Here is a 20,281-nt window from a genome sequence, read left to right as displayed (position 1 = left end):
GTGAATTGCCATTTTCTTCTAAGCTACTTATGAATGGAATTCAGATCCAGTTGCTCTATAGTCCCTTGAAAATTTAAGGGTGAACTGGGCCCTCTTCTTTATCTCTGCATTTACACACTTTTATTACCTTTTAAGTAGATTTCAAAGACTATTCAAAAATTCTATTTGATCAGTCACACCTGCCAAACTGTATATTCCTTTCTATAGTTTTCCTTCATTTCTAGGCATTAAAGAAAAAAAAATGGACATCTGTGGCGTATAGATGCTCTTCAAAAGCAAAAAAAAAAAAAAAAGGTGAAAGAAATTAGAAAGGAAAGACAATATAAATACATTTCCCCCTTGATTTCCAGTAACTGGGTAATTCATGCTTGGCATTTTGATTGTCTTAGGTTTAAAATACTAGGGCTTATAACTACTCTAAAGATGACCATTTACATCTTCAGGAAATGAATAAATGACGAACTAGGTGGAAAATTAAGAGTGAGAAAATTACCTGGAGTCACAAATGAACCAATATAAAGAACCAGAGCCAGAGACTTTTTTATATATATATATATCAGATGGTATAGTCTTAAAGTTGCATTCGAAGTTGTTTTCTCCATTATATCTTGCCCAATTCTTTGATTTGGGCAAAAAGGGTAGCAAAACTGCTTTGTTGGATCTGAAACTGCAGAGTGACAACACATCTTTTAGGGCTGAGAGAACTTGTGGAATCCAGTGATGGTGGAAATAGAAAGCACTTTGGCACTCACCTATTTCAACCCTTCATTTTCAGCTTAAAATCAAATAGCAAGAGCAAACAAATAGGTCCAGAAAAGTTTACGGTTGGTCAAAATCTCATAGCAAAACGATTGGGCAACCATCTCTCTAAACCTTAGATTGCTTATATGTTGAAAAGATGCACAGGCCTGTTGGAAAAATTTTAAAAGATCATGTTTATTAAACACTTAGTACTGAATTAAATTTTGGTCTAAGGCTATCTCTATACTTTGAGTTTCTATGTAATGAACAGCAATTGCAGTTAATATGCAAACAAACTGAATTCTAACTAATTTGGACACACACATACACACTGGGTTTTATTTATTTATTTATTTATTTATTTGTGTGTGTGTGTGTGTGTGTGTGTGTGTGTGTGTGTGTGTGTGTGTGATGAAGGGCCAGAACCTTGCAGTCAAACTTCAGCCAATAATGGCAGCCAACTGATCAGAGATGTCCAAATAAACCAGATGTTTAGTGTTAATACTGCAGAGCTGGGGCCTTTTGAGAAATTAAGGTAGTGCGAAGACCAGCCCTTCAAACTCTGATTCTTGCCATTAAGTCAGAAAGATTTCAATCCTATTGCTCAGATTAACAGGCATGAGTTTATTGAAAGAAAAGGGAAAGGGGACACTCTCAAGGGAGAATGTGAGTCCTCTCAAGGAGAGGGACAATGTGCCTCTCCTACACTCCAGTTTTACTGGGGATCCCAGAGAAGTTTCCAGAGAGTCCCACTCAGATCCACCTATTGAGTTTTGATTGACAGCAAAATGACATGATATTTTCAAGTTCCCACTGCCATGACAATTCCAGGTCACATTGGCCCATGCTGACTTATTCTAATTTCTTTTTTAAAAAAATATTTTTAGTTATAGGTGGACACAATATCTTAATTTTATTTTATGTGGTGCTGAGGATTGAACCCAGTGCCTCATGCATGCTAGGCAAGCGCTCTATCTCTGAGCCACAACCCCAGCCCCTCTAATTGGATTCTTAATCATACATTCTTACAGATTTTATTGTTAGGAGGAATTGCCCTGATTTCCCTGAGTTTCAAGATCTGGTCACAAAAGTCTCCTGGGTTCTTCCCATTGACATTATTTTGAACCTGCATTTCTCCTGCAGATAACAGGTAGTTTGCTGAGGAAAGTGACGTATCCTGTCCACTTAGGCTAGGCAGGGCTGCAGATCAATTTTTATTTTTTATTCTTATTTTTTTGGCAAATAAAAGCAAATGGAGCTTAGCACAGTGAGTTTATTTTATAGAGTTATTCTCTTAACCTCATGTTCCCACCATCGTCCTCTGTCTGGCCCTGATAATAACCTACAAGCCATAACTAAACTTTACTTTTCTCTTTTGCCTCTAATAATTCACTTCTCTTCCCTTACTACCACCTTCCAGAGCAGAGCTCTCTGCATGCCTTTGGGTGTAGAGTGCCACAAAGTCTCAAGTCACTTTGTGCTCAAATAGGCTGTTAAATTTAATTTGTATAAAGTTTTCTCTTAACAGTTGTACAGTGATAGACATTATGAAGCAGTCAGTGAATGTGGACTTTATTATTATAGTTGTTGTTCAGATTGTGGCTTGAGTTTTAATCTTATTAATCATAATTACATTTGTCATTAGCTCACTTCAAAGTAGTAACATAGAACTTTTGACTCCAGGCTGGCACTACCTACTCCCTGGCACTTCCCTTACATTTTGTAGTCTCATCGCTTAGGATGTGTGCTTGTTTGAAATCAGGGCCTTCCAAAGCTGGAGTGGTGGAATTTAAATACAGGGGTATTGTTAGTGTGAGCCTGAACTCTAATCAGAGTTGCAAACATCTCGGGTCCAGCACCTTGTCACACGTGGTAAGATCTAGTCTCATTTGAAGTTATGATCAAAGTTTTTCATGGTTCGTGCTGAGAGATTTTTTTTTTCCTTCATCTCCCATGTGCCCCTTGCATTCGTTTTGCTCAGCTTTAAAACATTTGTTCTATTTACATGAATGTATTCAACAGGCAGATTGTTCCTTGCCTGAGAATTCTTCCCTTGAATGCAAATAACATTTCTTAATCTCTCACAGCTGGTTCAAAAAATATGCTTGATGAATCACCTAGAGGAGATTTTAAAAAAGGGGGGTAAAGAGAAGAAAAACAAATGCAGAACATTATACAACCCTTGAGTAGCCCATTAATGATTTAACTTATGCAAATATGCACTGTGTGAGGAACTGCTTTACAAGACTTTCTCTTGGGCCTTCAAAAGACAAGGTCAGACCTTTGATACTTTAAAAATGCGGAAAGCTATGATCAGATGAGATTTCCATATCAATTTTGTGAAGCAAACTTGGGCAAAAATAAATCCTTTTGAAACCATAAACACTTATGCATAAAGTCAAAGCCCTTTCCCTATTGGAGAGGGAAAGTATTTTTTCTCAAGATTCAGTTCCTCAAATCTCTTGCAATAGGTCTTCCCCATGGCTTTTCTGGGGAAATTTGGTACCTACGCTAGCAATCTTCAATTTTATTTACCAATTAAAAATCAGCTCCTAGTGTAGGGCTTGCTGTTCTTTCTTCCCTCAGAGAGGTCTTAGGAAGTTGCTGGAAGCAATAGGTACCCTTGTCAGCAGGCACAGAGGGGCACTGCTGCTGGGTTTGCAGAACTGTGTAACGTATTTGCACACACAACTGAAGTAAAGAGATGGACATCCTGCTCCCATGGAGTTTCCATTCCTGTAAGAAGTATTCCCATGATGGAGGAGAAGACTTGTAGGAGGAGATGAGTGAGTTGCAAATTAGATCTTCTTCTTTTTTGAAAAATCAAATGCAAAATTCTGGCAGCCATTCTGTGTCTTGCCGTACATTTCAAGTGGTAGCTTTCAAGGGATAGTTGGCACATGGCTCTCTTCTGTCAGTGAGTCCTGCACGAGGAAAGAAGCAGTTGCAAAGGACCAAAGGGGTAGAGTTTCTTACTCTAAGGCGGTGAAGAAAGGATAGTAATAGGGAGCGCAGCAGACATGGAACTAAAGAGACACAAGCTATGGCAGAAGTTTTAGGATTGGCAGGAAGTCCATTCACCTACCATTCCTTCCTTCATTCTGCAATTATTTACACTAAATAAAACAAAAAGAAGTTTTAGGATTGGCAGGAAGTCCATTCACCTACCATTCCTTCCTTCATTCTGCAATTATTTACACTAAATAAAACAAACTTCTCAGATGCTTGTGACCATAATGATATGGTTCCTACCTCCCTCCCTGACCTCATCTTATGCCCTCTCATCCTTTAGTCTCCTCTTTGGACACACTGTTTTCTTGTCAAGATTCAAATGCTTCTCCCTATAGGAAATGCTCCAACTCACTATACTCCCACCACTGACACCCACTGCATGTCCTGCGTGTGGTCATTCTCACCTTTATAATCTCATCCACTCCAGGAGACCTCCTCCTGACCACTCTATCTAAAGTAGGTATTCCCTGCTTCCCCTTTCATCTCAATCTTAATGCTCTACTTGTTTTTTTTTTAATATATTTTTTTTAGTTTAGTTGCACACAATATCTTTATTTTATTTTTTTGTGGTGCTGAGGATCAAACCCAGGGCCTTGCATGTGCTAGGTAAGTGTTCTACCCCTGAACCATAATCCCAGCCCCTTAATGCTCCACTTCTCATCGCAATATGTAATTTGATTTTCTTGCTTATTTCTTGTGTACTTCTACCCCACACGCCAAGAGAGCAACTATGCCTAATTTGTTCCCGTGTACCCATAGCACCTGGCACTGCATAGGTGCTCAGTAAGGAATGAATGGAAGACTGACAGTTGCAGAGGCTGGGATGGTAGATGACTGTGGAAGAGGCTAGTCAACAAGATTTGTTGATTAGCCTAATTTATTTTGAAAATCAATCAGCAACTTTCATGTCTAAGCTTCTTCAGGGATGGAGGTCTTCAAGAAAAGCAGCATCAAGCTCCCAGAGGGATCACTGGAGTCAGGTGAGCCTGATATATCCTATAGATTGCTGGAGAATTCTGCTGTGACTGTGTTAGTATTGATGAGAGCAATGTTTGCCAAGATAGGTTTTATTGTCACATGTGGCCTGTTGGTTTAAGGACATTGTAGATTATTTACATTGTTCCAAGAAGAAGCTAGAGTGCTGGTATTGTTGAAGCATGAATTTTCTGCTCTTGATCTCTGGCATCTCACTAAGCCCAGGCTAGTGCTGCCTATCTCTGGATAGTGCAGTCTCAGCAATGTTCCAGCAGTGACCAAGTGCTCTGTCTTCCAGGGAGTGGGTCTTCCAAAGAAGCCTGTGTATAGTTGCCAGGTGCATTGAGGAAGCAAGTATGCAGACTTTTAGCCTGCTCCTTTACTTTCCTTCCTGCTCAGCTCCTTTCGCTCTTCCTGGTGGACTTGCACTCCCAGTAGCATGGCTTCCTCTTCTGCCTTTCAGGCTGCCACATCTCTAGATTGTGACATGGTAGCAACTATAACTTGCAGCTAGCAGCAGGCAAACTCAGGGGGTTGAAGAACCTGGCAGTATTGCTGTCTTTAAGCCTGTTCTCCATCATGCTTAAGAATAGATATGCAAATCAGTTCCTAAAACCAGCTTTGGGAATCTCAGGGTTCCCAAGGTGGTTATGCAAAGTAAAGTCTAATAATGATTGCTTTGGCTTTGGTTCCTTTGTAGATTAGTGTGAATTTAGAAAATGAGAGTAGGATTCTAGTGACTGTTTTTTTTTCAGTTCTTCTTTCTGTTTCTTAATTTCTTCCAGCCCTAACATACAGATTGGGCCAGAGTTGAGATTTATAAACTCCAAGACAACAAACTGAGTTCCAAAGGCAGATGCTGGCTGAATTTAATAGAATATAGTGTCATCGCAGTGCACCTATCTTGGAACAAAGAAAGAGAGTGGCTGCTGTGTGAGACAAGAGGGGCATATGCTCTTTGAGGCATGTCCTGTGGGCTGGTGACTGGGCTCCTTTGTAAAGAAGCCAATGTGCATTGGCAAAAAGAATGGCATCTCTCCTCTGCTGTGTTCAGTGAAAATGAATCTGCATGAAGAAGCTCCAAGAAAATGCCTCTTCTCTGGGGATGCCTGAAAACTTGTATGATGTGCCAGACGAATATAAAGCACTGATTTTTAAAAGCCCAAGTTTTTTTTTTTAAACCTTCCTTTCTTTCATGCAGAATTAATAGCATTTCCCACCTGGTCATTTCTCCCACAACAGGGAAAATTGGTTTTCTGTTGGAACATGAAAGACAGAGAGAACTGCACATATCACAGAAATGAAGACACTGTGCAGTGCCTGAGTAACAGTGAAAGGAACTCCCAGGCTATTTATAAAACATCTCAAACCAGTTGATATCAGAGTCATAATTTCTCTAAAATGCATCCCTACTGGGTAGTGACTAATAAGCCTGAGGACATGTGATTATGTACACTGTTTAAATAGCGGCGTAAACAGGTGTTCCTTGGAGTTCTCAGTAACTCATTTCCACTGGTCTGTTAACATAGTTGTTGATCAAGGCAGTCTCCAGATTGCGCTGCAATAAATCAGAATTTCAGATGATAATTAGGTATGGTAGAAAGAAAAACCCTGAAGATTTAGCATTCCCTAATATATAAATACATAGTAACTGCTGAAGGTATGTTAAACACTGTTATTGTTGATGTCCTTATCACTTCCATTGGTTGGCTCCACAGACAAGATAATCTCTGTCCTCCCAGTTTTGGAATTCTTCTGGGAAGAGAAGTCCTTCAGCTGCCGTTCATTGGGGAGTGTTCCCCTCCCAGCATTCCCTGGGTATGGCTTGTGAGGAGAGAGAGCTATGTGGTTATCTTTTGTGAGATTTTTAACAAATCAGTATATTTTTTATTGCCGAGTAAGAATGCCTAATGTCTCAAGATTAATTATGGAGAGATTTCCATCAGTGTTTTATAAATTTAACTAGATAGATTGGATTAGTTTTGATTAATCGAATTAACCTTTAAGACCCCCCAAATTTATATCAATATTTGGTTAATTTATGTCTGGTTATATAGAGAACTTTGAAGAACTTCTACGAGCAGCCAAATTTTATGAGATAGAATGAAATTAGTGTAGTTTCTTAAACTAGTTCACAACATAATAATAGTAAAAACAGCAACCATGTCCAAATTACTGTGAAATTGCTGATATATTGAATTTATTTTTAAAAGACAGTGGTTTACTGTGATGAGCCAAACACAAAATATTCATGGTGGGGGGAATAACCAAACATCAGGTCTGCATTTCTCTAAATTAAGATTGTAGCTGTTTTTTCTTTCCCTGGGAAACTAAATCTAAATCCAAAGAAGAGTTATAATTTGATCAATGGTTTTATAATTTGTAGAAGTTCAATATTAGTCTTAAAATTTTCTACAAAAATCGTCTTATAAAGAGCCTGTGAGACTTGGTTTGCTTGGGAATGTCTCTGATTGCCTGAAGCCTTCTGGGTTATGCTTCTTGTCTAGGTGAATCATTAATATCACCCCTTTCCAGAAGCGTCCTGCTTTAAACAATAAATTATATGGCCACCACATTTACCTGTCACTCGTAGATGAAATTCTAAACCAATATTAACACCAATAACAAAGAGATAGAAAAACAGTATTTATAAAGTCACAAGGAGAAAACTAGTTTAAACTGGGACATAAATAAGACCTAGTATTAAGGTCAGTAGGGAGATAAGGAGAGATCAACTTATCTGCCTTGGGCTATGTGAGCTGTGGAGTCATAAGCAATCGGGTTGGATTATTGGGGTTCAATTATGCTGGAACCCTTAGAAAGCCTTGCAGGGTCTGAGCTGATACAGTAGGAAAGAGAAAGTCATTGAAGTTTTCTGAACAGATTTGTGAGGGGTGAAACACTTGGAAGTCACTGGAGTGACAGGTGAAACTGCTTCTAGACTAGAACCACTGAGTGGAGCCCAAGGTACCCACAAAGGCATCCTTAGAGCAAAGGCAAACAAATCAGCTTACATAGCACATCCAATGGACTCGTCCTTCTTCAGGGACTGGAAAAAGAAAGACAGTATTTATAAAACCATTAATGGGGGAATGAAACAGAAATAAGATTGAAATATATAATTTGGATAATCTGGCAATTCTGTGGTTATTCACTTTCAGTGACATTTTTGAAAAATGATTTTTATAACTAAAGACAGTCCTTGAGGATTTAGTTCAGGACCTAAATAATTGTTCCCTTTTTTAGGGGATAACAGACATCTATAGTTATTATACAAAGTCATATTTCACATTTGAGACATACTGGAATTTAAAAGTTAAAAGAATGACAAAGATAAAATCTTTATTTTATTTGGATTTTACTTCATAAAGGTATATATATTTGTGTGTGTGTGTGTGTGTGTGTGTATTTCAAGAAAGTTTAAATAAAGTCATGGATGAGTTTAATAACCCATTTGAGTTTTTAAAGATTCATTTTATATACTCAGGAGACCACTTGATCTTTGAAGCTCAGCATCATGGAGAACCACAATCATACTCTCTCACAAATCATACTGTGTCTTTGACAGAAGCAGTATGCACTGATCAATGTTACTTTGTCTTCAACCAGGATTTATTTCTTATATTCCTATATTAAAGAGTTGTCTGCTGCTGGTGCAAGATGCCAAAAAACAGGGAAGAGAAGTCTAACAGGACTCCACATTTCAAATGTCAGGGTCCTTTCTTAAGATGGTAAGGATTCAATTTTCATAATCTACCAATACCCCCATCCCTTATTTTCCTTTCTTTTAAAGCATCTGATTTTTGTCCTCACTAACTTAGAGCTAAGCAGTAACAAAATCTTCTGGAAAGTAGAAGCCAAAGCATATTATAGGAAAATATTGGAAGGGCACACTTTTGTGTGATTTACATAAACACCTTACAGCTTGTCCAAATGACAAGTCCGGAACTTCTTGTTTGTAGGAAGCAAAGGCGAGGCTGAAATCCATCCAAATCAGCAAAGGAGAATGGCCCTAATGTGGACGTCAAGTCTTTCTCTAACATATGCGTTTTTAGTTTTATAATCATGAATGATTTTATTGTCTTTTATTTAGTAGATTATAGTAATCTTGGATAAGTACTGAACCAGTATTAATCAGCAATAATTAAATCCAAATTCTTCTTTGATAAAAATTAGATTTCATGTCATATTTTTATCAGTTAAAAAAACTACATTTCCTAAATACAAATTTCATTGTTTTAAAGGTAGCTTCGAAACTTTTAAACTTCATGTTTCTTCTCTCAGAAGATTCTGGCTATTTTTAAGGAGTTCTATTTACATAATTATATGCCATCATAATCTGTAGAAAACCTATAGAACTCCTAATAAATTTTAAGTGCTCATAATCAAAATTTAAAAAATTAAAACTATACTAACAAAGGCAGAACTTCCAGAATACTGGATTGAGAATCTCCATAAATATACTCTAACATAAAAGCAATGAAAACTGGCAAGGCCAACCCTTAGAAATCTGGAAAACAACTAAAGGCTTGCCACAGTCTGAGGAGTATTTACTGAAGAAAAACTGGAAGTTTAGTAAAAACAGCAGGTTGTGACATTGCAATCTACTCTACTTTTCAGCTTTGCATTAGCCTGAGACCTAGCAATCTTACAACTGAGCCAGTGAAAACTAGGGGTGCCATCCACAAACTCATCCCCAGAGCAATGCCACTTTTTGATCTGTCTTACATCTCTCTGAAAATCTACATTTACAGGGTGTGGTCATTATTTGACCTGACTCAGTTTTCCCTTTATGGGAAAAGGCCTATCCTCAAGGAGTTTGTTGAAAACAGTCAACAAAATGGCTTAGAATTGTAGCTGACTGATTCTGACATTACTTTGGCACAGCCAAGAGCTTGATCAAAACCTTGACACATTTGGGGAATGAGATATCCACAGGGCCCTTTGAACAACTCTGCCATATCCCTGGGGATCTGGAAAACCCTGCAGCACCTGTATTGATCTGTATGCATACCACACTTGAAAAGTCCCGAATCTTTTCCCTCTAACTGACCTGTGACAAAATATTATAAAATTTAGAGACAAGTGTTAACTTCCTAGAAAGATGTAAATTATTGAAATTAACTCAAGAAGAAATGGAAAATCTACATAGACATTTAACAAGTAATGTGATTTAATTAGTAATTTTAAAATGTTAGAAGGAAAAACTCAGGTCAAGCTGACTTCAATGTATCTTATGAAATATTAATAAAGAATGACCAGTTCCTTTACAAACTCTTCCAAAAACATAGGAGGGAACACTTTCCAACTAATTCTTAAGTGATTTGAGATTACCCTGATACTCAAACTAGACAAAGTATTATCAAAGGGGGGTGGAAAGGCTGGTAGAACAATATCCCTTTGGAGTATGATGCAAAATCTTTAACAATGTACTAGCAAGCTGAATCCAGCACCATGTAAAATAGATTTTATACCATGACCAAAGGATATTTAGTCCAGGAATGCTAGACTGGTTCAACATTCAAAAATTAATCATAATACATTATATTAAAAGAATAATGACAAAAGCTACATGATTATCTCAACAGATACCAAAAATAATTTGACACAAATTAAGATCATTTTGTGATTAAAAACATTCAATTAAGTGGGAATAAAGGGGGAATTTCTCAATCTGATAAAGGGCATTTATGGAAAGTACCCAGATAACATCATACTCATGAAAGAGTGGATGCTTTTCCACCAAGATTATGGAGAGGACATTGAAATATATTCTTGCTACTTTATTCAATATCTCTGATTTCATGTATCTGCTGGTTCCAAGTAAACAATCAGGTCTTGTATTCTTGTCTTATGCTGTAACACTTTTTTTGTGCATCTTGTCTTCCAAACTAATTCTGCATTATTTGAGAGCTCACATATTATACTTTTTTTCTAGCTCCTTCAATATGGTGAACATAGTGGGTGCTCAATAAATGTTTTTATTTTTCATGGCATATTTTTTCTTACTTGTGAATTAAAAGTATGACACCCATTTCTTACTGTCTCTTAAAACATTTTGTATTATTTTAAAAGAAAGAACAATTCTTCAGGCTATTAAAATACCAATATTAGATTATATCAAAAGGAATTATTGTTCTTTTACAGTTTAAAATAAAACCTTATAGCATCTGCCAACAATTCCATATTGGCCTTGGTCTGTTGTCTGAACTTTCCCATGCTCATTAGACACTTGAACTTGGTTTATGTGGATGAGATTAAACAGATTAGACACTTGCATGGGGATGCATATACAGAAAAATTTTCCTTCTGCCCAAGCTTCCAGTTGCAATTCAATCTATGCACAGTATGAGTAACAGGGTTCGACGGGAGGAGGATGAAAAATCACTGAGTCACTGCAAGTAATTTAATTATAAATAGAGGTTTTATGAGCAGTGTTAATGTGTGCTACCTCAGCTAACCTGACAATAAAGGTTTCACAAGCTACAATGACATCTGGAACCAAATCACATGTAGGAATTATGCAGCCGCAATAAAAGCCACTTAATTAGCATTGCAAATGGTGTTCCAGCATTTATGAGATGTCTGCAAATTTGCATACAGATACATAATTACATAATTTGCAGCTGTTGTGTTTGTTCCATAAGACCTTGCCACTTTATTAGCAGAATATGTAAATCAGGAATTAATTCTCTTTATCTTTCTCATTCTCAGTCTTCTAAAGATGTGTGGTGAATCATGGTGACTTGGTTGGACTCTTTCATCTGGACTTCATCACCTTGTCTTCAACTAGTTTTGGAACAGAAACATACCCGTGACTTATTTAGCAATTGAGTTATTTTAAATGATTTGTAAACACCATTTGCTAATGAATGAATGTCATTTATTAGTTAACTTTGGTTTTCATGGTTCATCTTTAAAATCCTTCACTTGTTCTGTCACCGTAGAAATATGACCTATTCATGTCCTGCTGGTTTAAAGAGGCTAATTATATATTGGCTCTTATTTGTATCCTTCAGATAGTTGTAGCTATCTTATATTCTAAATTAATACAGTCCACTGGAATGGAAGAATTTAATCAAAATGGAGTAGTATCTGGTGAGGGGTTTAGATACAGAAAGCTGAGCAAATCTGGCAGCTAAATCCAGAATAGAAAAGAGGTGTAGCCCATTCAATTTATTGTCAGGACTTTTGGAAATGCTAGTTGAACTAATTTAATAATGTTTAGTACAATTTTAAAGTAGTGGAATTATAAGATTTTATATGTCAGATCTAGAAGATGTCAAAAATTTTACCATGGGCTTTCAACTTATTATCAGCGAATCAAATTAATCATATGCAATTGAATGTGATGTGATGGATTTTAGATAGTCTGAACTTAAGCAGAGTAAGTACAAGGTATATCAGGGAAGTCTGAATTACTTTTGATAAATAGGGAACTTCTGTCTGACATCTTTAGAGTTATTCCAGGATATCACATTAGTCATAGAAATAAAGAGTTGAGTCTGCTTGAGTAAGATGGGATTAGAAAAAGTAGACTCTACTGTTCATTCATCTATTTATTTAACATTTATTGAAGTAAGTGATAAGGAAGAGGAAGGATTGAGCTAGGCTATTAGGCTAGAGGCTGAGGATAAGGAAGACTAATATTCTAAGTCTGACCATAAAAATCTCGCAGTTTAATATTCTCAGTCCCTGTCAAATATGCCTTCTGAATGTTCATCTTTATGGAGTGCTAAGCTAACTATAGTTTACTTTTTTCCCCCTTCCAATGCTAGGAATCAAACCCTGGACCTTATGCATGCTAGGCAAGTACTCTACCACTGAGTCACACCCCCAGATGCAGAGTTCAATTTTAATAAAAGAGTTGTTCTAACTTACTAGCATTTTAATTAAAGGCAAAAATCTATGTGCAAAAGTGGGTAAATACACATATGTTAAACTATGATTGATTATGTACTGTGGTTTATTGGAGGCACCTTTCATATTTGAATAGAATTAAGGGAAGAAAAAATCCCCACATCCTTTGATACTAGGGCTCTTGAACTTCCTTCTATCTTTATGATAATAGTCACTAATTTAATACACTTTAATCGTTGATGAGAAAAAAGATTATTCTTGGAGTGAGTATAGAATCTATGTAACCCTCTCTAGCTTGCCTTTTCTCTAGTGTACTCAATCTTTAGAAAAGAAAATAGTATGGCAAATCCCAAGAGCACCCTATATTTGAGAGGGAGCCTCTGTGCTCATGAATTATATTGCTCAGCCCAGCTTTCCACCTGTCAGCATCTCAAGAGACAGAGAATAGTATCATTGTGCCTTGGCCTTAACTGTGGAGTGAAATGATATCATATGAAGGGCTGAACTATGGTTTACATACACATTTTGAATAAAAATAGACTTAATAGTTCAAAGTTCATTCTTTTGGTGGCTCCTTTATTCTTTCTCTGTAGGACACTTTTATTCTTTTACAGATTATTTAGCTGTGATAACAATTTCTGATTGTTAGTTCTTTTAAAACCAACTTTGTAAGGAATGTGCAATTAAGTGGATAATGGACTAAGTAAAACAGGAAGGATCCTGCCTCAGTCAACAACACTTACTGGGAGAAAAGACCTCACTCCTACAAGTGGCTACTGGCCACTTCACCTGATAGTACCATATACTCTCTGAAGACCAGGTCATTGGTTTTACTGATGTTGCTGGCACAACACTCTCATAGTGACTGCTCTCCAAAGTAGATTAGGGGAGCACACATGATGATGGTGAAATATCTCTATAACTGTCTGAACTTGTGTGATGAGCTTTTCTCCCTTCTTTCTGTAGGTAGTACAGGTATAGGTACAGGTTAATTTTTGGAGTTATGCAAATGTTATAGCCCTGAACACACAGATAGTCACTGAAATGATCACTTCATTGTCTGTGTTGATCCCTGACATTTTTCTTTTTTAAAAATAATGTTATGGTATTTATACCTTTATTTTTATTTATTCTGATGTGGTGCTGAGGATTGAACTCAGTGCCTCACATGTGCAAGGCAGGTACTCCATGTTCTTCTCTGGAGCTTCTTCTTCTGAACTTCTTTGAATTGGGTAAAACTCTCTTGTCTGTAGCTTTAAAGATACTTACGAACCTCTAAACACTTGCTATTTCTTCTTAAATATCAGAACTAATAGTAAAGATAATTAACATTCCTCTAATAGAAAGATGAGAAAATGAAGAAGCGTTTACAGGGCCATTTGGCACTATCCAGCTTAGATAATGGAAATGAATTAAAATTATGTCTAAAATATATGGATTATTATAGCATCAATTAACAATTTTCACTATAGTTTTAATCAAATAACGAATGTTTATTTCCTGAATTCAGCAATGGTTCCTGAAAACATGCAGAAAGTATTCATTTTATGCCAGAGTAGGCCATTAACTTTTTGCTCTCACCTATTGCAAAAGAACCAGTACTTGAATTTTATGGCTTCTATTAACTTATACAGTGAAGAAATCAGGTCCAAAGCTTATAAAGTTGGATATACTCCCAGGAAACAAGAATATTGTTAATTTATTTGATTTGGTAATAGCAGGAACAGCATCTCAACAAGTTCTGATAACACAGTTTTTTATATTTCAGAGATATCTTATTTTTATGCTTATGCTCTAGCATTTTCATTTGAAGTAGTAAAAAATACCTTATAGTTAATGAAAAAACAAAGTTTCAAAAACTTGCTATTACATTAAAAAAAAAAACAGTTTCCAGGTTAAGACGGATCATAGAAAGATGAAAAATGTGTATTTGACAAGAATCCTCTCCGAAAAGCGAAATCACAATAGGTTTTTCAAGTACGATGGTATCTAATCCAAGGAATAAAATGCTTTTTTTTTTTTTTTTTTTTACACACTGTGAAGTGCTGTTAACAAGGTCAGGGCAAGCTGTCAGAACTCTCAGATGCACTGTAAGCTTTTAGGTAACCAAAGAGTCATAGATCAGGTGCCCATGACTAGATTTTCTTCAATACTGTATTTCTAGGAGAATACTCAGAGGCTACCACAAAAACCTCATGTTTGCCACGTTTACTCACCAGCCCAGAGAAATGTTAGTATGGCTTCTCCATTCCCCCTATTCTTCACCAGAGATTTTTTTTCTTGGTAACTCTGCTAGCCAGGGCTGCTGGTGAACACATTTCCCAGATTTCTAAACTCTGTGATGCCAGGAGGGTAAAAAGAGGCACAGTAATGCTGTGGGGTCAAAAGATAAGGAGAAGCAGCATGATTTATTATGAATGCTCCTGAGTCTCTTTTTAAGACAGGGTATCTCTCCATTTGAGATATTGGACATTACTTATCAAAAAAGCAAATTGTATAATGAAATAAAGCAATATCATTAACCCTGCTTGGTACCACATTACTAGCATAATTTACTCAGAGAAGGAAAGCCCACACACCATTTTTACAATGGTAGCTATCATTGTCTGCATTTCTCATCATCTGCAGAACACAGTAATCTGTATATCTACTTTCCCCTGTATCTTTCACACTCTTATTTACCTCTTTACCACACTTTAACAAATATTGCAATTGTTATGTAGGGCTGAATCTTCTGCTGTTTCCTAATAATTATTTTCCTGCATTTCTCTCATTTTGTGGAATTTTCTCCCATTTGTAACCCTTCTCACCTTGATAATTGACTTAACACCATGGTCATGGTTAAGATATTCATATTCAGGAAAGATCTGTGAAATACTATTTCACCTATTACTGGATGGATGCCAGACATTGTAATTGGGCAGTTGGTGAGTTGAGTTCTTCCCTTCTTGGTTGCTGATGATTTCTACCTCAGTTAAGTTTTGGGAAGAGCAAAGGCTAAGAAGAGGTACAATATTCATTGTTTTTCTCCTGCAAAATTTTAGATGTGATTCATCCACCACATCTATCTTACTTTTCTTTGAGTTCTTTTGCTTATGCAATCTTCATATCTGCTCCCTAAGCACCATTGTCTCTCATGGCAGTACTCTGAACTTGGCTGTTCCCAGAATAGCTTAATATCTGAAATATGTTCTCACATTTTCCAATTGAGCTTTACTGTCTGTATTTCCCTCATTTAATGACTTGTTCTCTGATCTCACCTGGATCTTCAGTTCTTTTACCACTCTTAGTCTTCTAATGTATTATTTACTTCCCTCTCTTTACAAATGCTATTTCACTTGAATCTTGGATTATCTTGACTTGAAATTTCAGTATATAATGTTAATTCCTGAAGAAGGACCAATTAGAGTCCAATGGATTGCCATTTTTTTAAAAAAAAATCTTGTAATCCCTAATCACTAGTCTAATGACTGACACATAGAAAAAACTCAGTTTATTAAATGAATAGGTGAACACAACTAATTGTTTCTGTACTTCTATTTCTGTGATGCTGAAGTCATGTAACCTTCAGACAATTTACAGATTCTATTTTCAAGCAGCCTTTGGTCACAATCTTTTTGCTTATTCCTTGTTGCATATTTTCTTTTCCTGGGTTTCATAGGAAATAAATGTTTGAAGCCAATATTAGGAGCTCTATTTATTATGAGTTCAATTCAAGAAAGTCGAGGGGAGAGGAGAGTGAAGCAGGGGAGAAGGATCTGCAAATCTAGAAGAGTTGTTGCTGAGCTGGTCACAATAATGTGTCACAGATGTCATTGAAAACCACCGAGTGCGTCTTCTCCAAATAATCCATCCAGAGCATGGAGTGTACCTGCATTTTAAATGCTAGTAACTGCCTTCCACTGTGCTGTCTCCCTCACACTTCTGGGTTCTATCCATAACGATGTTGAGAATGTCCTATGGCGTCTTGCACTTTAGCACCAAGAAAAAGTCCTGGTAAGAGGTAAATGCCATCAGGTGTAGTTCATGAGTGACATGTGAGACCTGGTGCAGCTCCTGTGTGAAATGACTCTATCTTGTAGTGGCAGCTACAACAACCTGGCCCTACCATCAAGAGAATAGCACGAGCTGAGCTGTGGCTGGGGATTCTCTGACTAGAACACAAGTCAAGTGTACATATCCAGGCTAGCACATGAATTAGGCTGTCACTTTCATTCCCTATAGAAGTTTTCACAGTTATTATTACTAGTATTATCAGGTAAAAGGGAAGTCTGGGTTGCAAACTAGTTATGAGTGGCATATTCGTGATTTTTTTTTTGTTACTGAGATTTTTTTATTATTTTAAAGGATAGGATATGTTATATTTACATTTTATATTATATTCACATTCGAATGTGAGCGTTTTTGGCAAAGCAACTCTATGAGTAGGTTTGTATAATATTACTATACTAATTTTGAAAATGAAACAAAGACTCAGAAAAGTTGAAAGTTTTGTCCAGAGTCACAGGTTTGAGTGTTTTAGGGAATAGAACTTGTGTTTAGAACCAAAAGCCTTGAACTTTAATTCTAGTCCTGTATTTTTCTTCTATATTGTCATTTCCTAAACTCAGAAGCATTATTATCCAGACCAACTTAGAGTGATGGACTTGGCCATTGTTATGGTTTGGATGTGAGGTGTCTCCCAAAAGCTCATGTGTGAGATAATGCAAGAAAGTTTCAGAGAAGAAATGATTGGGTTATGAGAGCCTTAACCCAATCAATGAATTAATCACCTGGTGGGATTCATTGACTGGTATCTGAAGACAGGTGGGGTGTGGCTGGAGGAAGGGGGACATTGAGGGCATGGCTTTAGGGTATATATTTGTATCTGGCAAGTGGAGTCTCTCTGCTTTCAGATCATCATGTGAGCTAGTTCTCCCACCCCCTACCCTTCCACCTGGTGTTCTGCCTCACCTCAAGCCCTGAGGAATGGAGCCGGCTGTCCATGGACTGAGACCTCTGAAACCATGAGCCCTCAAATAAACTCTTCCTCCTCTACAGTTGTCCTGGTGGGGTCTTTTAGTCACAGCAGGGACAAAGCTGACAGAAGCAGTGATCCTTTGATTTCCAGTGGGCTCATTAAATACCTCAACCACATTTTATGGATGTTTGTATATCTGGACAAATAGAATCAGGAGGGAAAAGGAGTGATAAAAAATGTGAATTGGTTGGCTTATGACTTCTATGTGTTAGAAGCCAAGCAAGCCAGTTTTCTCTGTTTATTTTGAAAATAACCACAGGTTGAAATTGAAGAGCAATTGATTCCCATTAATGAAACAAAACAAAACAAAGCAAAACAAAACATACAAAGACAAGATCTTTCCTATTCTCATTTAGCCTCGCCTGACAGTAGATCATTTTGGTTTTTAAGTTACAATAATTTAAATAATTGACATTATTATTTTAGAGGCGTGCATCCCATTGAGTGATTGCTTGAGGATAAAATGTATAAATTAAATTTAAGTACCAGTATTTTTCCTTCCAAGAATATAGTCTTAAATAAAATTTCACAACTAAATATGCTCTCAGAATATTACAAAGAACTATGATCACAGGTAACAGAATTTAGTATAACTGGTTTGCAATTGCAAACGATCCTGGTCATATTGCTGTACAAGTATAAATAAATGAATGGAAACATGATGAAAATGTTGGCCTTTTTCAGTTGCCAGCAAATGATGTAGTTTTTATGTCTTAAAAATATATAGTTTTCTCCTCTTCTGGTGCAAATAGTCATTTAATAACAGAGTTATCTCTGCATGTCCGAAATAGATTGAATTAGTCCCCATTACTCAAGTTGGATACTGCAAACCATTTATCCTGTTTGTCTTTGGTTTCCTCGCCAAGTCTTTGCATTTACATCTGCATTATAACTTAGCTGGTGCTGACCTTCCAAATCAATCATATATATTTGTTGTTTTAAGTATTTCTTAATAACAATTTTCCAGAATGATTTTGTTTCCCAGCCAAAAAATAAAGTAACATCAAATAATGCAGGCTTCTTGCCAGCATCAAATATGGGTGTAAATTAAATGGCATAGTTGGGAGCCAATTCAATATTTTTTTTCTTGATCCAGAAGAGATAATTAGCACATCTGTAAAAAGCACATAATTTTTATTATCTGTGAAGACTTTACCACAATGAATACATCATTACCTGCACAAATAAAAAAGTAGAATGCCACAATTCATTTTCTGAGCTGCTATGATTGGGGAAGAAAAGCAATCCGACCTTATCTTTTTCTTTATAATTAGCATTGCTGAAACAACTTTAAAGCAAAAGAAGATAAAAATGTAGACGGGTAACAAGTTGGAAAGAGTTTATTATAAAAGAGACCTGTAATTATTTAAAGAATGTTCTGAATAGAAAGACTTGTGTTTTAAAAGTGTGGGGAGCTGAGCAATAGGAAATTCCGGGCCTGCTGATACTATAGTAATAAGAGAAGGAATATAAAGGAGAATTTAGACTCCCTTAGAAGCTGAGCTCTGGAAAAGGAATATATTAATGGTTTGACAATGAAATATGCAAATGTATCCTTAAATTGCTGATAGAGTTCACAAGGCCAAGCTGCGTAACAGAGCAGGAATCAGGACCTTGGGGATATAATCTTTGATCTCGAACCATTGTTTATGTTCTTTATGAATCCTGGTTTTGTCATAAATAAAATTGTGATAAAGACTTTGACATTTTCCAAATTACCAGTAGGCTACGGGCCAGGATTTGTCTGGATCACTAAAACCCAATTAAAGGGATTCGTACATTTTCTCGGGTTGTGTTCTGACTTGGGTTGCTGGGAACACACCAAGTGCTCTGTATCAAATGACATCCATGCTTAGGTGAGGAGAACCCGAAGTGTCCCAGGTGAGTGGAAATGGACTCTTAACTTAGATGCTGAGGATTATGCACATAGTATTTTGTGTCAAAAAAAAACCTCTCAGGCTACATCTCAGTCCTGTGGCAACTCAGATTTTCTCTCCCTCTTCCATTTTCTTTTTTTTTTCCTTTAAAAGGTCATGTGGTTGGGCTGGGGATGTGGCTCAAGCAGTAACGCGCTCACCTGGCGTGTGTGCGGCCCGGGTTCGATCCTCAGCACCACATACAAACAAAGATGTTGTGTCTGCTGAAACTAAAAAATAAATAAATATTAACACTCTCTCTCTCTCTCTTAAAATAAATAAATAAAGGTCATGTGGCTAGTTTGCCTGCTCCTCTTCCACCATGGGCATCTGAAGCTTCCCATCATGGCTTCTCTACCCTCCTTTACCCATTGGAGGAAGGATCCAGTAAGTAACCTGTTCTTGTTACTCAGAATAACATAAAGCTCTTTTGAAATTTTAGATTAATTTTAACCAGTAGCCCACCTTCATTTTTTTTTTTTTTTGTATAGTACTTTTGAGGGAGGACATGTGCTATTCCAGGCACACAATTAGACAGTAGCAACATAAAAACCAGTCTGTCTAGTTGAAAAGGCACAGTTCTCTTTTCTGGAAGAAAATTAGTGCCAGAGAAAAAAACATAATTTAAATAACATGATAATTTCTTATATCCATAGGATGACTGCCACTTAAAGAAACAAAACAAAGAATGAAATCAGAAAATGTAAGTGCCGACCAGAATATAAAAAAATCAGAAGCACTTGTGCACTACTAGTGG

The 20,281-nt window shown here is 36.7% G+C and overlaps 1 long non-coding RNA gene across 1 annotated transcript in view; it reads left to right on the top strand.

Moving 5' to 3' along the window:
- The window catches only part of LOC120884308 (uncharacterized), a 176,614-nt gene that overhangs the window by 143,632 nt on the left and 12,701 nt on the right, over window positions 1–20,281 (top strand). Inside the window, exons 6-7 of the long non-coding RNA XR_005726699.2 lie at window positions 19,813–19,911; window positions 20,181–20,227. This is a non-coding gene — a long non-coding RNA (uncharacterized LOC120884308). The remainder of the gene's footprint in view (window positions 1–19,812; window positions 19,912–20,180; window positions 20,228–20,281) is intronic.

Source organism: Ictidomys tridecemlineatus, chromosome 14 (genome assembly GCF_052094955.1).
Source record: "Ictidomys tridecemlineatus isolate mIctTri1 chromosome 14, mIctTri1.hap1, whole genome shotgun sequence".
NCBI lineage: Eukaryota > Metazoa > Chordata > Mammalia > Rodentia > Sciuridae > Ictidomys > Ictidomys tridecemlineatus.
Note: the sequence above shows the minus strand (reverse complement) of the source record. Positions and strands in the feature narration are given on the sequence as shown.